The sequence below is a fragment of the Canis lupus genome, chromosome 22 (genome assembly GCF_048164855.1).
Source record: "Canis lupus baileyi chromosome 22, mCanLup2.hap1, whole genome shotgun sequence".
Taxonomy (NCBI): Eukaryota; Metazoa; Chordata; class Mammalia; order Carnivora; family Canidae; genus Canis; species Canis lupus.
The window spans coordinates 40,662,852-40,683,472 of NC_132859.1; the positions used below are offsets into that span (position 1 = coordinate 40,662,852).

A 20,621-nucleotide genomic window follows, 5' to 3' on the forward strand; every position below is an offset into this window, starting at 1 on the left:
ATGGCTTCTCTTTATTTTCTCCTTCATCTTTTGAAAGAACTTATTATGTCTTTCAGAATTTTTCTTTATAATTTGGGGAATTCCAATTCAGCTGTGTATTGTGTCTCCACACTCTTCCTCATGTGTGCCTCCTAATTATTATTCTTTGTGTGGCTTATGTTTTGTTTTTAACAAGCACTTCTCTTCAGTGGGACTTGTTTTATCCATAAATATCAAGTGTGTCCACTCTGACTTTCAATTTTCTTGACTTCTATCATCTAAGGGTTTCCCTTGTTTTTGTTATTTTAAAAATGTTTTACTTATAAATATTTAGCCTTACACCAATATTTTTGTTTATAAATATTTAATATTTTAAAAATATTTTTATCCAGGATATCTAGGTTTGGAGCAGAAAAGTGATCCATCATGCTGAGAGACTCAGAACCTACTAAAACTTTCCATTCCTCTGTTACTCCATCTTTAAAATGATACTACTGCTAGTAGTACCTACTTCATGGGGTTCTTCTGAAGCTTAAATGTGATCATTCATTTAGAGGACTTCACACTCTATGAAGAGTGCCCAGAACATAGTAGGCACTCATAGAATGCTAGCTTAAATTATTGCTTTGTTGAGGACTGAGTCCATCATCTTCCCACCAGCAACTTCTCTCTTGCATCTACCTAACTGAATGGTACCACCAACTACCTAGTCACCTAGGACTGAAACGTGAGAGACATCCTCAGGTTCCTTTCTTACTCCCCCACCCCCACCTGGGAATCTCTACCTCCTTACTACTATTTGAATATGTCCAACATTTCTAAGTCCTATAAAAATATATACATGATGCTTGCTTAATAGAATTAAGACAAATGAAACAAAAATGCTTTGAAGGAGTTCAAAGAGATGAAAGGGAAAGCAGGGGAATGACAGGCATTTAAGATGCATTTAAGATGGTGGCTGCCTTGGCAGAAGCCAGAGGCATGGGATGAGGGCAAGTCACTGTCTGTGGTCAAGTTAGTTCCCTCTGGGGCAGTGGTTTTCCAGGTTTTAATTGTATTATTAAAAATGTTTTTTAAGAGAGAGCCTCACATGAAGCAGTGATAAGAATCTGTCATGAACCAAGGATTATGCTAATCCTGTTCTATGTTCCAGGAGAGAGACTTCATGTTCAACACATTAGACTGTTCACCAGTGAAGAAGAGGGTTTTGGAGAAGAGAGTAGGAGATAAAAAAGAATATGTCACTCAAGGAGGCAATCATGCAAGTACTCCAGAGTGGGGCCTATAGGCTGGTGACAGTGGTTCATAAACCAAGAAATATAAATCAAGCCCATTTTCCACCTCTGGGTTTTATTTTTTATTCTTTGATTCAAGTGAGATTGAACTTTTAATATGTTCAATGCTAGTTTGTATTCTTCGGTGAATAATATGTTGTTTTAATGGATGGGATACTCATTTTAAAAGAGATTATACATGGTAAGGATTTCACTTTTTTTTTTAAGATTTTATTTATTTATTCATGAGAGACAGAGAGAGAGAGAGAGAAAGAGGCAGAGACACAGGCAGAGGGAGAAGCAGGCTCCATGTAGGGAGCCCAATGTGGGATTCAATCCCCGGACTCCAGGATCATGCCCTGAGCCAAAGGCAGACGCTCAACCGCTGAGCCACCCAGGCATCCCTAGGATTTCGCTTTTGTACTTACATATATTGCAAAATTTTCCCCAATCCTTCCTGGTAGAAGTTTTGTAATTTTTTTCCCTCAGGTAGAATTCTGAAAGAAATGTTGACTCAGCTCCTCAGGTGACCCTTCTAGTATCCATGACCCTGGGACCTCACAATGCCTCTGAGGTAGAATGTCACCCAGGGAAACCCCAGCGTCTTCCTATTCATTGAGACTCTGCACCACCCTTGGGCTCCTATTAAATGGCATCTGCCAAATATTGGGGAAAATCACACACATGCCCTAACCCCATCTAGGAGCTCAGCATGGACAGCTTTATTTAGGGCTGGGCTCCTGACTGGCCTCAGGAACTTTGACCTGTGCTTTCCCTTCCTGGTCCTTCATTCCCCTCTTATGCATCTGGGGTCTCCTGTCTCTGAGCACCTCCTTTTCCTGGGTAGCAGTAAGGATGCTCCCAGCACATGGCTAATGTTGGGAGTCCATGAGCTACTGGGGTTGGGAGGAGGGAGTGCACTTCTGCACTTGGGCCTGATTAGGGATTATTAATCAGAACCTGTCACTAATTAAACACCGGCTCTTCTGGTCCAGCATTACTGACGTTGATCCTGACCTGGTTTCTCAAAGTCCCTGCTTTAACAAACAACCAAGTTTGATAATTGCTTTGATCAAAGCCAGAGGTCAGGGTCAGCAGGCTCCAGCCTGGCCCAGGTCACCTTTACAAGGCTCCTTCCACCCAGAACACTGTTCCCTTCCCTCTCAGGGCCTCTGGTCTCCTGACCTTTTACTCTGGGAATCTTTCCAGGTCATCCTGACTGACCTCTGAAAGCACCAGCCCCTCCCATCACTCTCATCAGTAAGGCCAACAACAATGACAGCAGCAAGCAGCACCTCTATGTGCATGTGACAACTGGCCAGGCACCTTCACAGCCACTGTGGCCGTCCTGTAAGGCAAACCAGGAAGAGACTATCAGCCCCATTTATTCCATGAAGAGAGCACTTTTCCACAATCACATGGTTGAGCTGTATCTGACTCCCAGGTTTTAGACTATAGGAACAGTGCCTTGCCCCTGGTCCCATCTCATCCCTGTCCTCTGTTTTGCCCTATCCAGCAATCACTAAAAGGAGCCCACTGACAAAGGTGTGATTTGGATTCAGGAGGTCTTGAATGCCCAGGATATTGCCTGCAGTGGCTGGTCTAGCCTCCGTAGATTCCACCAGTAATGCCACCTCCCCCCCCCCAAAGGCTTTATTGAGCCTACCTATGATCAGAATAATGGCCTCCCAACGATATCTACTGAAACCTATAAATATGTTACCTTCTGGGCCACCTGGGTGGCTTAGCGGTTGAGCGTCTGCCTTTGGCTCAGGGTGTGATCCTGGAGTCCTGGGATCAAGTCCCACATCGAGCTCCCTGCAGGAAGCCTACTTCTCCCTCTGCCTGTGTCTTCCATGAAATAAATAAATACAATCTGCCTCTGTCTCTGCCTCTCTCTCTCTCTCTCTCTCTCTCATAAATACATTTTAAAAATCTTTAAATATGTTACCGGGCAGCCCTGGTGACTCAGTGGGGGCAGCCCTGGTGGCTCAACAGGTTTAGCGCCACCTCCAGCCCAGGTCGTGATCCCGGAGACCCGGGATCGAGTCCTACATCAGGCTCCCTGAATGGAGCCTGCTTCTCCCTCTGCCTGTGTCTCTGCCTCTCTCTCTCTCTGTGTCTCTATGAATAAATAAATAAAATGTTTAAAAAAATAAAAAGATTAAAAAATATGTTACCTTCTATATCAAAAGAGATTTACAGATGTGACTAAGGCAGGCCCAGTGTAATCAGAAGGGTCTTTATATGAGAGAGGCAAGACTGTCCAAATCAGAGAAGGAGAATCAGGGTAGAAACAGAGGTCAGAGCAATTCAGTTACAAGACAAAGGATTCAAGCAGCCTCTAGAAGCTAGAAGAGGCAAGGAACAGAGTCTGTGCTGAGCCTCTAGAAGGAACCAAGCCCTGCTGACCCATCTCAGACTTCTGGCCCCTAGAACTTGAAGGTCATAAATTTGTGTTGTTTTAAGCCACTGAATTTGTTACAGTGGCAATAGGTTACCATACACTTCCTGTGACCCTCTGTGCCTCCGGAATTTCAGACTGAAGGAGTGAGAGAACATCGCATCTACCTCCTTCAGCTGACAGGCAGGGGAAACTAAGACTCAAGAAGGGGAACAACTTGTGCCAAGCACACAGTGAGTGGTCAGTGGCCACACTGAGCCATGAACCCCATGTTCCTGACTGCCTGCTCTTCAGGTCTTAGTAAACACTCACCTACCTGTCCCTCTGGACTCACTAAGGTTTTTCTTTTTTATGTTCACTTTTCCTTATGCCCAAGTTCATTTGGCTTATCCAGCCATACCTTGAAAGGAATAAATGAGAGTATCAGTTATTTACATGCTAGTATGAATTAGCAGTACAAAGTTATGCAGTGGAAACTTTGGGGGAATCTAGGGAACTGTATAGAGAGGGAGGATTTAAAGAAGAGGGAAAACAAGGGTGAGGTGAGCAGAGCTTCCCCTACAATGAAGCCAAGGGCACAAAGGCAAACTACAGTTTGTTTCTGGAGCAGTAACATCATCCTCTTTGTGACTTCCTGAGGCTGCTGGCCTGGCTTGGCTCCAGCTTTGACTCAGCAAGAATCTCTAGCTGCAGAGTAATGACCCCTCCTAAGGATCTAGAGTTCACCTTCCTAGGCCTCTCAGAGAAGTCACAGTTGAGGCAACAAGAGAGAGGATATTGCTGTATCCCTCTAGACAGAAAGGCAGCCACGTTAGTTGAGCTCCTGCCTTGGGCTGAACACCCAGGTGTGATTTTTCTCATTTAATCCTCACCATAGTTCTGGGAAGCAGTACTATCATGATTCCCATTTTCTAGATCAGGAAACTGAGGCTTGGAATGGGTGGAATCCAAATGTCCCCGCTTCAGATCAGCAAATGATGGACCCAGGATTGGAAATGGTCCCAACGATACAAGGTAGAATTGGTGACCCTCCCCTTTTCAGTATGGCCAAACCTGAGTTTGAAGGATGAGCCTCTGGTAGCAGGACGTCTGACCTTAATAACCAGTGTTAAGGTTTGATGTGCTGGAGCAGCTCCCACAGGCTTATGAGAGCCAGTTATGCAATATCTGGGAGGCATCCAACAAACAACCATGGAATTAACTAATTCCACGTTGGGGGATGTTAAGCTGGTAGCTTGAAATTGGTCATGGTGGGGGTATTTATACCATGGCAAATGCCACAAATTGGAGCTTCCTCTCCTTGCATGTGCCCCCACCATCATCACTGAGAGCTGGCTATTAAACCTTTACTGGCATACCCCTGATCAAGACTCCACGAAACCTGACCTAACCCTGCCCATTTCACTAGGTCCCTGTCTGTGTCTCTCATCACCTTTCCTCCTCTACCTGTCTTATCAGTCCTGTAGCTGCCTCCTCCCCAGCCAAGAGCTCTTGAGGATAGGGTCACATGAGGTCCCCTCTCAGATGCCCATGGCACAGCCATACCGAGTGTGCTGCCCATGCTGTAGCTCTGACTAGTGAACAAATAAACAAGATCAAATGTTACCTCAAAAAGCCATACTAGCTTTCAAAATGTAAAACCAAGAATAACATCTGAGATCACTTCTAATGAACGAAAATTAGGCTGGCTTCCTTACAATTTGGAAATCATATCTTGTAAAATGAAATCTAAATTATCCCTTCCCAGAAGCCTGCCTGGACACTAGCTTGGCATAACCCCTGCCCCACACCCCAGCACTAACAGAGGGTCACTCCTCGGCCTTGGTACCTGCCTCCTTGAACAGAGTCACCTTTTGAGAATTACTTGCCTCCTCGGCTAGAGAGGGGCTGGAATGCACTAGCACAGGGCTGGCATCTGAGGGGCATTCAACAAGTGACCATGGACTTAATCAGTACTGTAACCACTCTTCATGTCTTTTCTTGCCTCACTTTTCCCTTGCCTGGTTTGCTGCCTCCTCCCATTGGTGCTCTGGACACAGCAGAGCCAAGACCCTCCTTCCGTGGGTCATTTCCCCAGCCTGGGCCAGCCCTGCAATGGTGGCCTTGGGAGCCTGTAGCCATGGAGCATGTCCAGCCCACTGCTTCCACTGAGCCATGTTCAAGTGCTGTCTCCAGCTGGCACAGCCTCCCTGGACCAATGTTACAGGATGTGCCCTCTGACCACCCCCAGATTCCTCCCTCAGGAGTCTCCCCTAACTGCTCTGGGAGGACTAGGGTGGAGATGGAGTCTCAAGGCCTGGACTCCACCCTGGTTCAGCTTGGGATGGGCTCTCTCTGACTATAAATCTAGTTTTACCATTCTGGATTCCTGGCCTAGCTGTGGCTGGAAAAGTTGAAGCAAGGAGTTATGAAGTGACGCATTCTCTGACCACAGTGTCTGGCTGTGGAAAGTGCTCTGGGACACAGGTAGGAGAATACTTGCCTTTGGGTGACCCAGTAACAGTGTTGAGATCACTCTACTTTCTTCTCCCTGGGTTTGAGGAAACACCAGATGTTAAACTCTACTGTGTATATGACAATTACAACAACAACAGCAACAAACGCCCACTACTTACATACACTTTATGCTGAGTGAGGCTCTGTTCTGAGAACTTGGCAAGCATCCATTCATTTCATCCTTGCAATACCACCCTGATATGGGTGCTACTCTATTTGATTTTACAGATGAGGAAAGTTAGTCACAGAGAGGCTAAGGAACTTGCCCAAGGCCACACAGCTAGCAAGTCGCAGAGCTGGGTTTGAATGCAGGCTGAGTCTGGGCTAGCTCATTAAAAGACAAGGGTGAAGAATGGGGGCTAGAAATTAAGAAGTGAAAGGAGACCAGGCTGCTGTTGCTCAGGGTGCCTGAATGGAGACTAGCTGTGGGGCTGATGGTACATGAATGAAAGACAGGGAAAGGAACTGGGAGCCACACAAGGAGGACTGGAAGGAAGAAGTCTAGTGCCTTATAATGGTATACTTGGAGAGAACTCATCAACAGCCTACCTGGGGCAGAGCAGTGTCTGCTTCACTGGTTGGTTTGAGATGCCTTTGAGCTTGAACATTGGGCCCTGCCAGACCTAACACAAAGTCAAGGCTTACATCCTAGAGCCCTTCACTTGTACAAGCCTGTCTTCTTACCCATAAAGGAAATAGTACTTCCAGCAAAGAATTTTGTGAGGAGTAAATCTTGTACAATCATTTTAATAGCTACTGCCATAGAGCCCTGAGAGTCCTGCCGGATGATAGGGCAAGGACCTTTACCTGTATTGATTTATTTAATCCTCACACTTACCTTATAGAAGTTATAGAAATTAAATGCTATTATAAGCCCCACTTTATAGCTGAAAACAATAAAGCACAGAGAGATTAGGGAACTGGCCCAAGGTCACACAACAAATGAGTAGCAGTAGATCCAGGAATTGAAACCCAGAGTCCATGCTTTATTTTATTTTATTATTTTATTTTATTTATTTTATTTTATTTTATTTTATTTTATTTTATTTTATTTTATTTTATTTTATTTTATTTTATTTATGAGAGAAAGAGCAAGCGAGCACAGGGAAAGGGTCAGAAGGCAGAAGGAGAGGGAGAGGGAGAGAATCTCAAGCAGACTCCATGTTGAGTGTGGAGCCCAATGCCAGGCTTGGTTTGATCTCAGGACCCTGAGATCATGACCTGAGCTGAAACCAAATGTCGGATGCTTAACCGACTGAGTCACCCAGGCACCTCTCCTAGAGTCCATGCTCTTAAACACTAAATTATACTGTCTCTCAAAGAAAATAAGCCAATTGTATTCTCCCTCTGCCAAACTTTCTGTGTATTAATGTACTCACTGTTCACAACAACCTTGTGAGACAAACACTATTATTATTCCCATTTTACAAATGAGGAACTGAAGCTCAGAGAGGGGGAGTAACTTGCCCAAGGACACTCAGCAAGTGTGCTGCTGGGCACCAGAGCCAGAGTGCTGAATCGTATGCTGGGAGCTCCACTGCTGGGAGCCCTGACCTCAGACTCCCGGAATGGACAGCTGCCCTCTTCATGGTCCACTACGGCAAGCCTTGCATTTGGATTCATTGTGATGTATAGAGTACAATGAAAACAATAGTAACTTACTTCCCCAGACCCTTATTGCCTGGACCGTGCAAATCCTCTTGGCTCCCTTCTTAGAGGCACTAGGTGCTACCTCTCTGTTTTCACAGGAAGCCCAGAGCCATGCTACAAGTCAGGCAGGGCTGACCTTAGAGCCCTGAATCTCTGAGCCCTGGACCATTGTACCCTCTCCTTCTCTCTTTACCTTTTTAACATGTATTTTTCCTGATTACAAAAGTAATATATGCTCAATTTAAAATGCAGACATACAAGAAAAAAATAGAAAGGGCTAATTGCCTCCAGGAATAATCTTTGGGAATGTTTTGGTATGTCTTACCTGGTCTCATGCCCAGAGCTCGTTCATTGCACTAAACCTCCCTCTGTGGAATCACAGAGCCTGGCTGGAAGTGACCTTGTCAGGTCCCTTGCAGAGCATGACTGCCTTTGAAGTTTCCTCCTGTTCCCTAGGAGATGTGAGGCCCGCCGGCTCCCCATGCTCCCTGGGACCCCACATTACTCAATGTTTCCTGGCTCTTATCAGGGAATGGGGATGTTTGTGACATTGATAAACTCACCAGGCAACCCCCTCCCAAAGCTTATTTCAGTTAATAAAAATGAAGTGGTTTTAGAGCCCAGCTCTTGAAGGAGCTGCTGCTACAGAAGGTATGATTTTCACGTCTTTCCTGAATCAATTTTGCTTTTTTTCTCCTTTGTCTCTCTCATTATTGTCTGAAATCTTACTACTAGGGCTCCTTGCATTTATATTTCAGCATTATGCTTGATTCAAAATGAAACACAGTCACCACGTCTACTGCCCATGGGGAGGGTGGCATACTCACTAAGCACGGTGCAGCAGGGAAGAATAGACAGGATGCATTAGTCCACTTCTTAATGGCTGGGTCACCCTGGGCAAATTACTTAACCTCCCTGAGCCTTACCTATACAATGTCTCCTTCCTGGAGGTTTTGCAATAATTAAATGAATGCCTGGCACATAACTATCAATCCCCTTCCGGGCTCCAAAATAACACCTGGCTTAGCTGCAGATGGACAAGAGGAAATCCTGAGACTGTCTGGGGCAGGAGGAGAGGGCTGAGAACTTGGGCAGGAGTTAACAAGGGGGCATAAGGAGAGAGTGTGGACATGTGCAACCTCAGCCCTGGGAGGGGGGCTTTAAAGACCATCTCATCTGTCTGAGCTGGGGAACCTGAGGCCCAGGGTTGGAAAGGGAATGCATGGGATCATGCAGCCAACTCAGTTGTCTGATACCAACTATCAGAGACCTTCAGAATCCACAAAGCAGATTCCCAGAGCTGGAGTCAAGAGGGAAGGGCCAGCAAAGTGCCTACTCCCTGGCTGCTAAGGCAATTACTCCAAGAGAGAATGTTCCACCCTGACCGTTCCATACTTCCCTCTCCACATGCTGTGGCCACTCTCCAAACCACCGGATCCAGTCTCTCCCTGCAGCCCTTTGGGTAGGGCCCACCCCACTCCAACTGTGGCCATAACCTACCAGAGCCAGACCCACTTGCCTGGGGATGTCCAGCCTCACTGAGGAGAGAAGCAGCGCCTGGGTCCTTCTTCCTCAGAGAAGTGCAGAGAGAGTATGAATCTTCTCCCTCTCTGGATAGGGCTCTGCACACACCCTGTTTAAGGCTGGAACAAAAAGCATCCCTTTGCGCCTGACCCAGCCTATTTCCCTCCCTGGAACAGAGTCAAGCTCAACGACTGCCCTTCATTAAGGAGCACTCCCCCCACCCAAAGACAACCTACTGAGACTCCCGGAAACACGTGTCCCCAGCTGGCCAGTTCCCAGGCAGCTGGGCTAAGGGGTTGAACAGCTCCAGTCCAGACTTTCAGGCCTTTGCTAGGCAGCTTTCTCCAACTTCCATCCAGCTGCATTGATCTCAGACACCTCTCCAGCACAATCCTACCACCATCCTCGGCCATATCTCCCTTGGCCATGACTTCCACAAAGCACAGCTGCGTCTGCCTGCCCCAGAGTATCAGCAATATTCTTATCTCCTAGATTTTCCAAACCATCTTCCCTCTCCCCCATCCTTCTCCCTCTGCCATCCCCATCACAGCATGTATCTTTGCCTGTTTATTGGTCTGCTCTCCTACTGGGTTAGAACTCCCAGGGCAAGGACCATACTTGACCCACCAACCTGAGCCTAGGGCCAAGCAAGAGCAGAAACTGACTGTGTGTGTGTGTGTGTGTGTGTGTGTGTGTGTGTGTGTGTGTGTTACATTCTTCCTGCCATATGCTTGCCAGTATGAGGGTGCCTCTCTGCCAGGAAAGTACCTGTGGTTCTGTGGTAATTTTTCAGCCACTGCTACCTCCAACCCCATTGCCAGCCTGATACCAGGCGGGTGCTTGGTAAATGCCTGTTGTCTCTACCTGGATTAAGCAGTAACAGAATAATGCCAGATGGTCAGAGTCACTGGTATTGGAGTCAGACTCCAGTGCCAGACTTGAATCTGGCTCTTTGAGTACCTATGTCTGATCTAGAGTTGGTGGCTTCACTTCTCTGTGCCTTGGTGTTCAGATCTGTATTGGGGGTGGTGATGCTGCCTTCCTCAGACAGTCATGATGAGAACTAAATGTCCCCAGGGAGGTGGACACAGACTTAAACATTTGCCTTTCCCTGAGGTCCATAGGCCACCTAGAGTGGAGGTCAAGCTGTGATGGGTTCTCACTCCAAAACACGGGAGGAGAGGACCTTCCATGTGAGTGGGTCTTTAAATCCAGGCCCAATGCTGGTTACCAACAGGGAGGATAAGGAATGGGTAGATGCCCAACAGAAGCTACAGAGCCCTGATTCCTTCCTGGGAATGGATAACCTTTTAAGATTGACTTGTTTTCAACCTGTTAGAATTATAACAGCTAAGTTCTGGAACCCAGGCTCCTTCCTCATCCCCCACCCCCCTTGTTCAAACTCTACTTTAAAATAATTTTTAGACTTGCAAATATCGCACACAGAACTTCTATACACCTGTCAGCCAGCTTCCCCTAATGTTAATCACAGAACCACAGTATAATTATCTAAACCAAGAAATTAACATTGACACCATACCATTCTACAGACAGTATTCAAATGTCACCATGTGTCTGACTAATGTCCTTTTTCTGGTCCAAGATCTGAAGCAGACTTCCACATTGTATTTGGTTGATGTGGCTTTTTCTGAAGCAATTCCTCAGTCTTGCTTTGTCTTTCATGACCTTGATAGTTTTGAAGAGGACTGTGGAACCTCTCTAAATTTTGATTTGATGTTTCTTCAAGATAAAATACGGCTACGTATTTTAGGCAGAAACACCATAGAAGTGATGTTGTGTCCTTTTCAGTGCATTTTACCAGAGGTACATGATTTCAATATGTCTAAATAATGGCAATGTTAACTTTAATCACCTGGTAAGATAGTATCTGCTGGGTTTTTCACTGTGAAATTACTATTTATTCCTTTGTAATTAATAAGCATCTTGTAGGGAGGTACTTTGAGACTATGCAAATACTCATCAATTTTTGCCCTACTAAATCAAAATTCATTGGTGATGCTGACAATTATTACTGTGTTATTTGCCAAATGGTGATTTTCTATTTCCATCATTCTTTTCTGTGTGTGTGTGTGTGTGTGTGCGTGTTCGTAAACTTTATTTACACCTCATTTTATTGCATCAGTCACATTTAAGTCCTGGAGATTTGTGTTTATATACAGAATCCAGTACATTCCTGATTTTTTTTCAAAAACTAAAACAAAACAGGATGCAATTAATATGGCAGTTGGGAAGCTTAATGAACATCATGCTTCTGTGGGGGCTTGTCTGGGATTTTAGAGTGAACTGTATCCAAAGGCTGCCAGCGGCAACTCATGAGAGACTCATAGAGTTCCTCATTTTTCACAATAAATTCTTCGTTTCATTCCTCAAATCTCAAATGAAGATCTGGATCTTCCAGTGGGTCTTCATCTTGCTTTTCTGCCAGAGATGTACTTTCCTTAGGCATGACCAGAGTTGCAACTGGGTGCCTAGAGATCCCGTGCACAGAAAGGTTGCATCCATTTTCATCTGCCACACAGTCATACTTATAGCCAGAAAGGGAGTAACCACTGTGCTTTTGCTCAAACCAGTTGCCTGAGTGCTAACCCTGGTAGGGCTGCATCTCAAGTTTTGCCATTTTGCAGTGCCAGTAATAATTATTTTGTGGAGCTTTGCCAAAACCTGCAAAACTCTCCTGCCTAGTAATTTATCCAGAAGCTTTACCAAATGAGACCAGTTTTTATGCCCATGTCAAAAATTCCAGCTCAGGTGGCCAAAAATCTCTTACCCCAGCAAATACCTCTCAGAACTTCCATCATTCTTTTTACATTTATTAATTGGACTTAATTACTATAAAAAAGAGTTGGTCCTTCTCTCAATTTATTTGCATATATTGGTATGGACCCATGAGTATTAATTTTATTCCATTATTATCATCATTGATTTTGCTGTTCAAATGGTCTCATCCTCTTTCAAAATATCTCAGCCCATCTGTTTCCTGTTGAGCTGAATTTCCAGCCACAGCCCCCTCAAACACCTACTCCCTGGTGTGCAGGGCAGGTTGTGGAGGCTTAGAGGCCAGGTTTCTGGGGAATTCGCTGAGGCATTTTCCCAGCAAAGGCTGGATCCTCCTGGTGGACAGGTTCCAGCCAGAGGAAGTCAGTCATGGTTCCAGGGGCAGGGAGTTTCAGGAAGAGTTGAGTCTGGCCAGGTAGGCTCTGCTGTGATTCATCCTGCCCTCCATAGACCTACCCCAATCCTGACCCAGTAGCAGCACCAGCTGACCACTTCATGCCCTGCGTTTTTTCTTCTTGACCCCCTCTTCTCTGCCCACCTGCAGGGAGAATGGCTGAGAAATGCAGATGGCAGACAGGGAGGCAGCACTTGCCCAAATCCTTTGATACAGAGGAAGCACTCTCCTCCTGGGGTTTAGTTACCAGCTGTTCTCCACCGGCCTCCAAAGCAGCCAAAGCAGAGACAGTAGTGCACTGCAGCAAGAGAAACTACTTGAGGACAAGATGGACATCCCATCTTGAAGTGGGCTTGGGGGTGAAGGCTCTGAACTCATCTTGCTTTTTAAGATGTGCAAGGATTATTCACCCTGGGAAGGGTCTGGACCCAGCCCATGAAGCCAGACAGCCAGGATGCAGGGGTCCTCTCCTATAGGATACAATGCTGTTTCACAATAGAGACCTTAAAATACATAGTGTTCTCAGACACTGCTAACACACTTATATTATTAACACACTGGACACACCTACTATTACAGCAAAAAGTGACACCACATTTTCAAGACAACTGCTTCTATTGTCAGCCAAGGACTAACTGCGAATCTGTGAAACTTTTGCTGGCAGCCTGACCCTTCCTGTCTTCCACCAGCCAAATCCAGGCCCATCTCCTCCCAGAAGTTTCCCCACATCTTTGTGGGTCTCCTTGATGCTCTGCTTTGGGCTTCCTGAGTCTGTAGGGGAAATATGGTCTGTCTCCCTACTAGACTGCAATTTTGTTCATCTGCACACAGAGTACCTGGTGCTACTCACACGGAGCCCAAGCTAGAGATATGGGCAGGTGATGTGCTGACAGCCCAGCCAGCACTTGACAAACTAGCATTCTGACAGAAAAGCCCCAGTTTGGCCCTGCCTCCAAATCTGTCTCACTCTCTATTTCTGTCTTCCTGAACAGACTTCATCCCCTTCTGGGTCAAACCATGACAGGGTCAGTCTGGACTATCTCTAGAGCCTCAAAGTTGGAATTTCTAAACTGCAAACTTGCCCTCCAATTTAGAAGTTCTGGTAAAGCCCATGTTTACTCACATTGATTAGATGTCGCATCAGAATCTCAGACCAACTTCTTCCGATCATGCTCCATTGACTGCAACACAGGAAGGAAATTTTGCTCATCTCACCTCTTCCATTTCCTCTTTCTGTGCTGCCCCCACCAGCTGATCTCTTCCAGCCACCCAGACATGTCTCCCCTTTTGTACCTCTGTCCAGTGTGTTGTGTTCAGGACTTTGGGGGGAGGCTGCCTTTAGCTGAGGGAGGGAGGGTGTGTGTGTAACCTTTCCACCACATACAAATCCCTTGCCTTCCTACAAACATGTGTTTAAAATCAATGTATTTATTCATTTATCAAGATATCTTTAACCACATATTACACGTTAGAGTTCTCCAGATGTCTTCCCTGTGGATTGGGCGAAGCTGAAGTTATCACATCCATTTTGTAGACACAGTTGTCAAGGCTCAGAGAGGGCAAGTCACTTGCCTGGAAGTTGATAGGAGTCACCAGGGTCTTCTGGCTCCCATATCAGTGCTCTCTTGTCCACAATGTATGTGAATATTCTGTTTAATTCTTTTCTCCTTCCTACTCCCCAACCCCTCCAACTCAGATCTAGTTAGCTATTCCAGGACAGAATTTATTTCTAACTCAGCTGAGGATCTCTCACACCAGGTAGTGATTGACACACAGCAGACACTCAATAAAAGTTTATTGAGGGAACACATGTTTCTATGTAGAAAGCCTTCCCAAGAAGTACCTACTCTTATCTAAGACTGGTCCTAATGCTTTTTATACACAGTCTCCAGTCCCTGGGGTTTCTCTGGGGCACAGTTTCCCTGTCTATAGAGCAACTGTACAGAATTGGACTCGATGATGCCCATATTCCTGAAGTTATGATACCCTGCTATTGGCTCTGGGACTTGCACATGAAGACTGCTGTCTATGCTTCTGGGAGCAATGATGCCACTAGCCCAAGGTCAGGGAAAGCAAACAGAAGCAGCTGCGCATACTGTCAGGTAGAGAAGACAATATAGGGCTTGGAAATTGGTGTTTACAGCTAAGACTGGAAGTAAGTGATTGGCATGAACAGGCTGAGCTGTTGGCTCTCTGCCATCAATTCTATTCCTCTGATTCTTTATTTACATGTTTTACTTAAATTCAATTTAATTAACATATACTGTATTATTAGTTTCAGAGATAGAATTCAGTGATTCATCAGTTGCATGCAACACCCAATGCTCATTGCTTCAAGTGCCCTCTTAATGACCATCACCCGGTTACCCCCTCCTTGACCCCTCCCCCCAGCAACCCTAAGTTTGTTTCCTATGATTAAGAGTCCCTTATGGGGGATCCCTGGGTGGCGCAGCGGTTTGGCGCCTGCCTTTGGCCCAGGGCGCGATCCTGGAGATCCGGGATCGAATCCCACATCAGGCTCCCGGTGCATGGAGCCTGCTTCTCTCTCTCGCTCTCTCTCTGTGACTATCATAAATGAATAAAAAATTAAAAAAAAAAAGAGTCCCTTATGGTTTGTCTCCCTCTCTGATTTTGTCTTATTTTTCCCTCCCTTTCCCTATGTTCATCTGTTTTGTTTCTTAAATTCCACATATGAATGAAATCATATGGTATTTGTCTTTCTCTACTGACTTATTTAGTTTAGCATAATACCATCTAGTTCTAACCATATCGTTGCAAATGCCAAGATTTCATTCTTTTTGATGGCTGAGTAATATTCCATTGTACATATGTACCATGTTGTCTTTATCCACTCACCTGTCAGTAGACATCTGGACTCCTCCCATATTTGACTATTGTAGACATTGCTGCTATAAACATTGGGGTGCAGGTGTCCTTTTGAATCACTATTTTTGTATCCTTTGGATAAATACCTAGTAGTGCAAGTGCTGGGTCATAAGGTAGCTCTATTTTCAACTTTTTGAGGAACATCCATACTTGTTTTCCAGAGTGGTTGCGCTAGTTTGCATTCCCAACAGTGTAAGAGAGTTCCCCTTTCTCCGCATCCTTACCCAGCATCTGCTTTTTCCTAAGTTGTTCATTTTAGCCATTCTGACTGGTGTGAGATGGTATTCCTTTGTGGTTTTGATTTGTATTTCCCTGATGCCGAATGATGTTGAGTATTTTCTCATGTGTGTGTCAGCCATTTGTATGTCTTCTATGGTGAAATGTCTATTCATGTTTTCTGCCCATTTCTTGATTGGATTTTTTTTGGGGGTGTTGAGTTTGGTAAATTCATTATAGATTTTGGATACTAGCCCTTTATTTGGTATGTCATTTGTGAATATCTTCACCCATTCTGTAGGTTGCCTTTTAGTTTTGTTGACTGTTTCTTTTGCTGTGCAAAAGCTCTTTATCCTGATGAAGTCCCAATAGTTCATTTTTCCTTTAGTTTCTCTTGCCTTTGGAGACGTGTCTAGAAAGAAGTTGCTGTGCCCAAGGGTCAAAGAGGTTGTTGCCTGCATTGTTACTCTTAGATTTTGACAAATTCCTGTCTCACACTTAGATCTTTCATCCATTTTGAGTTTATTTTTGTTTATGATATAAGAATGTGATCCAGGGATGCCTGGGTGGCTCAGCGGTTGAGCGTCTGCCTTCAGCTCAGGGCGTGATCCCGGGGTCCAGGATCGAGTCCCACATCAGGCTCCTTGCAGGGATCCTGCTTCTCCCTCTGCCTATATCTCTGCCTTTCCCTCTCTGTGTCTCTCATGAATCAAACAATCAATCAATCAATCAATCAATCAATCTTTTTTAAAAACCAAAACAACAGTGCTCACTTCGGCAGCACATACACTAAAAACCAAAACAGCAACAACAACAACAGCAACAACAACAACAACAACAAAGAAAGTAGTGCAGTTTCATTCTTCTGCATGTGGCTGTCCAATTTTCCCAACACCATTTGTTGAAGAAACTGTCTTTTTTCCATTGGATATTCTTTCCTGCTTTGTCAAAGATTAGTTGACTATAAATGTCAATCCATTTCTGGGTTCTCTATTCTATTCTATTCTATTCTATTCTATTCTATTCTATTCATCTATGTGTCTGTTTTTATTTTCATTTTTATTTTTATGCCAGTACCATACTGTCTTGGTGATTACAGCTTTATAATACAGCTTGAAGTCCAGAATTGTGATGCCTCCACTCTGGTTTTATATTTCAATATTCCTTTGGCTATTCGGGGTCTTCTGTGGTTCCATTCAAATTTTAGGATTGTTTGTTCCAGCTCTGTGAAAAATATTGATGGTATTTTGATAGAGATTGCATTGAATGTGTAGGCTGCTTTGGGTAGCACAGACATTTTAACATTTGTTCTTCCAATCCATGAGCATGGAATGATTTTCCATTTCTTTGTGTCTTCCTCAATTTCTATCATAAGGGTTCTATGTTTTCAGAGTACAAATCCTTTCCCTCTTATTTGGTTAAGCTTATTCCTAGTATCTCATGGCTTTTGGTGCAATTGTAAATTGGATCGATTCTTTAATTTCTCTTTCTTCTGCTGCATTGTTAGTGTATAGAAATGCAACTGACCTCTATGCATTGATTTTATATACCACCACTTTGCTGAATTCCTCTAACGGCTCTAGAAATTTTTTTGCTGGAGTCTTTTGAGTTTCTTACATAGAGTATCATGTTGCCTGCGAAGAGTGAAAGTTTGAGTTCTTCTTTGCCAATTTGGATGCCGTTTATTTCTTTGTGTTGTCTGATAGCTGAAGCTCAAACTTCCAGTATTATGTTGAACAACAGTGGTGAGAGTGAACAAATCTGTTGTGTTCCTAATCTTAGGAGAAAAGCACTCAGTTTTTCTCTGTTGAGGACATTTACTGTGGGTTTTTCATATATGGCTTTTATGATACTGAGGTATGTTCCCTCTCTCTCTACTCAGTGGAGAGTTTTTATCAATAAAGTATACTGTATTTTGTCAAATGCTGTTTTATATTTATTGAGAGGAACATATAGTTCTTGTCCTTTCTTTTATTAATGTGGTATATCACACTGATTGATTTACACATGTTGAATCACCTTAGAGTGAGGAATAAATCCCACTTCATTGTGGTGAATAATCCTTTTAATGTACTGTTGAATCCTATTAGCTAGTATCTTGGTGAGAATTTTTGCATCCATGTTCATTAGTGATATTGATCTGTAATTCTCTTTTTTTAGTGGGGTCTTTTAAAAAATTTTTATTTATTTATTCAGAGAGAGAGATAGAGAGAGAGGCAAAGACACAGCCAGAGGCATAAGGAGGCACCATGCAGAAAGCCCGACGTGGGACTCAATCCAGGGTCTCCGGGATCACGCCCTGGGCTGCAGGCGGTGCTAAACTGCTGCACCACCGGGGCTGCCTATTTTTTAGTGGGGTCTTTTTCTGGTTTGGTAATACTGGCCTCATAGAATGAGTTTGGAAGTTTTCCTCCCATTTCTATTTTTTGACGCAGTTTCAGAAGGATAGGTATTAATTCTTTAAATGTTTGGTAGAATTCCACCATTCCAGCCATCTGGCCCTGGACTGTTGTTTATTGAGAGATTTTTGATTATTGATTCAATTTTTTGGCAGGTTATGGATCTGTTCAGGTTTTCTATTTCTTCCTATTTCAGTTTTGGTAGTTTATATGTTCTAAGGATGCATCCGTTTTTTCCAGATTGCCTAATTTGTTGGCATATGATTGCTCACAATATTCTCTTATAATTGTATTTCTTCAGTGTTGGTTGTGATCTCTCCTCTCTCATTCATGACTCTATTTATTTGAGTCCTTTCTCTTTCCTTTTTGGTAAGTCTGGTTAGAGGTTTATCAATCTTATTCTTTCAAAGAGCCAGCTCCCAGTTTCATTTATATGCTCTACTATTTTTCTATTTCTATATCATTGATTTTTGTTCTAATATTTCTTATTTCTCTTCTCCTACTGGATTTAGGCTTTATTTGCTGTTCTTTTTCCAGCTCTTTTAGGTGTAAGATTAGGTTGTATATTTGAGACTTTTCTTGTTTCTTGAGAAAGTCCTGTATTGCTACATACTTCCCTCTTAGGACTGCATTTGCTGCATCCCAGAGGTTCTAAACTGTCATGTTCCCATTTTCATTTGCTTCCATGTATTTCTTAAATTATTTTTTTATTTCCTGGTTGTCCCATTCATTCTTTAGTAGGATGCTCTTTAACCTCCATGTGTTTGTGGTCCTTCCAAATGTTTTTCTTTTTCTTTTTTTTTAAAGATTTTATTTATTTACTCATGAGAGACACACAGAGGGAGAAGCAGAGACACAAGCAGAGGGAGAAGCAGGCTCCATGCAGGGAGCCCCACGTGGGACTCGATCCTGGGTCTCCAGGATCACGCCCTGGGCCGAACACAAGTGCTAAAATGTTGAGCCACCCAGGGATCCCCTTCCAAATGTTTTTCTTGTAGTTGACTTCAAGTTCTAAAGCATCATGGTCTGAAAATATGCATGGACTAATCTCAATTTTTTTATACTGCTTGACCTGATTTTTGACCTAGTATGTGGTCTCTTCTGGAGAATTTTCCATGTGCATTCAAGAAGAATGTGTATTCTGCAGCTTTAAAATGAAATGCTCTGAATGTATCTGTTAAGTCCATCCAATCTAGTGTGTCATTCAAAGTCCTCGTTTTTTTATTGATCTTTGGCTTACATGATCTGTCCATTGGTGTGAGTGGAGTGTTAAAGTCCCCTGCTATTATTGTATTATTATCAATGTGTGTTTTTTATTTTTAAAAAAGATTTATTTATTTGAGAGAGCAAGAGCAAGAGAGAGTACATGAGCAGGGGTTGGGAGGAGGAAGATAAAAAGGAGAGGAAGAAGTAGACTCTGCTGAGCAGGGAACCTCATGCAGGAACCCCAAGGACCCCAGGATCATGATCTAAGCTGAACACAACACCCCTCGATGTGTTTCTTTAATTTTGTTATAAATTGGATTATATAATTGGCTGTTCCCAAGTTAGGGGAATAAATATTTACAATTATTAGAGCTTCTTGTTGGATATAATTGTTTATTATAATATAGTGTCCTTCTTCATTTCTTCTTATAGTATTTGGTTTATTTTTTAATTTTTTTTTTTAGTCTTTGGTTTAAAATCTAATTTGTCTAATATAAGGATGGCTACTCTAGATTTCTTTTGATGCCCATTGACATGATAAATTGTTGTCCACCCCTCACGTTCAATCTGGAGGTGTTTTTTAGTATAAAATGAGTCTCTTGTAAGCAGCATATCAATAGATCTTGGTTTTGTTTTTGTTTCTGTTTTTTTGTTTTTTTTTTATCCACTCTGACACCCTATGTCTTTTGACTGGAGCATTTAGTCTGTTTACATTCAGAATAATTATTGAAAGATATGAAGTTAGTGCCTTTGTATTACCTGTAAAGTTGCTGTTCCTGTAGATTGTCTCTGTTATTTTCTTGTCTTTGTTACTTTTGTGCTCTCTCTTTGCCCAAAGGATCCCCTTCAATATTTCTTGTAGGACTGATTTAGAGTTCACAAATTCCTTTACTTTTTGTTTGTCCTGGAAATTATTTATCTTTCCTTCTATTCTGAATGACAGCCTTGCTGGATAAAGTATTCTTGGCTGCATATTTTTCCCATTTAGCACATTGAATATGTCATGTCAGTCCTTTCTGGCCTGTCAGGTCTCTGTGGATAGGTCTGCAGTCAGCCTTATGTTTCTACTCTTGTAGGTTAAGGACCTCTTGTCTTGATCTGCTTTCAGGATTTTCTCTTTATCTTTGGAATTTGCAAGTCTCACTATTATATGTCAAAGCGTTGACCTATTTTTTATTGTTGGGGGAGGGGTCTCAACCTCCTGGACTTGAATGCCTGTTTCCTTCCCCAGATTAGGGAAGTTTTTAGTCTGTTCAAATAGACCTTCTGTCCCTCTCTCTGCTCTTCATCTCTTGGAACCCTTATTGTCTGGATATTATTTCATTTTACAGAATCGCTGAGTTCTCGAAGTCTCCCTTCATGAACAGTAGCTGTCTTTTTTTTTCTCAGCTTCCTTA

At 43.4% G+C, this 20,621-nt stretch overlaps 1 protein-coding gene across 8 annotated transcripts in view; it reads right to left on the reverse strand.

The window, feature by feature from the left end:
- Nucleotides 1-20,621, reverse strand: part of ACKR2 (atypical chemokine receptor 2) — a 62,838-nt gene that overhangs the window by 6,114 nt on the left and 36,103 nt on the right. For 2 of the 8 annotated variants that reach the window (XM_072793168.1, XM_072793167.1), the window contains 3 exons: nt 13,641-13,698; nt 9,304-9,446; nt 6,140-6,187 (listed from right to left, as the gene is read on the reverse strand). The gene's annotated coding sequence lies outside the window, so the exon portion shown is untranslated. Of the gene's footprint in view, nt 1-1,681; nt 2,975-3,969; nt 4,058-6,139; nt 6,188-9,303; nt 9,447-13,640; nt 13,699-20,621 lie in introns of those variants that run through there. The other 6 variants (XM_072793170.1, XM_072793171.1, XM_072793172.1 and 3 more) reach the window with 6 other exon arrangements.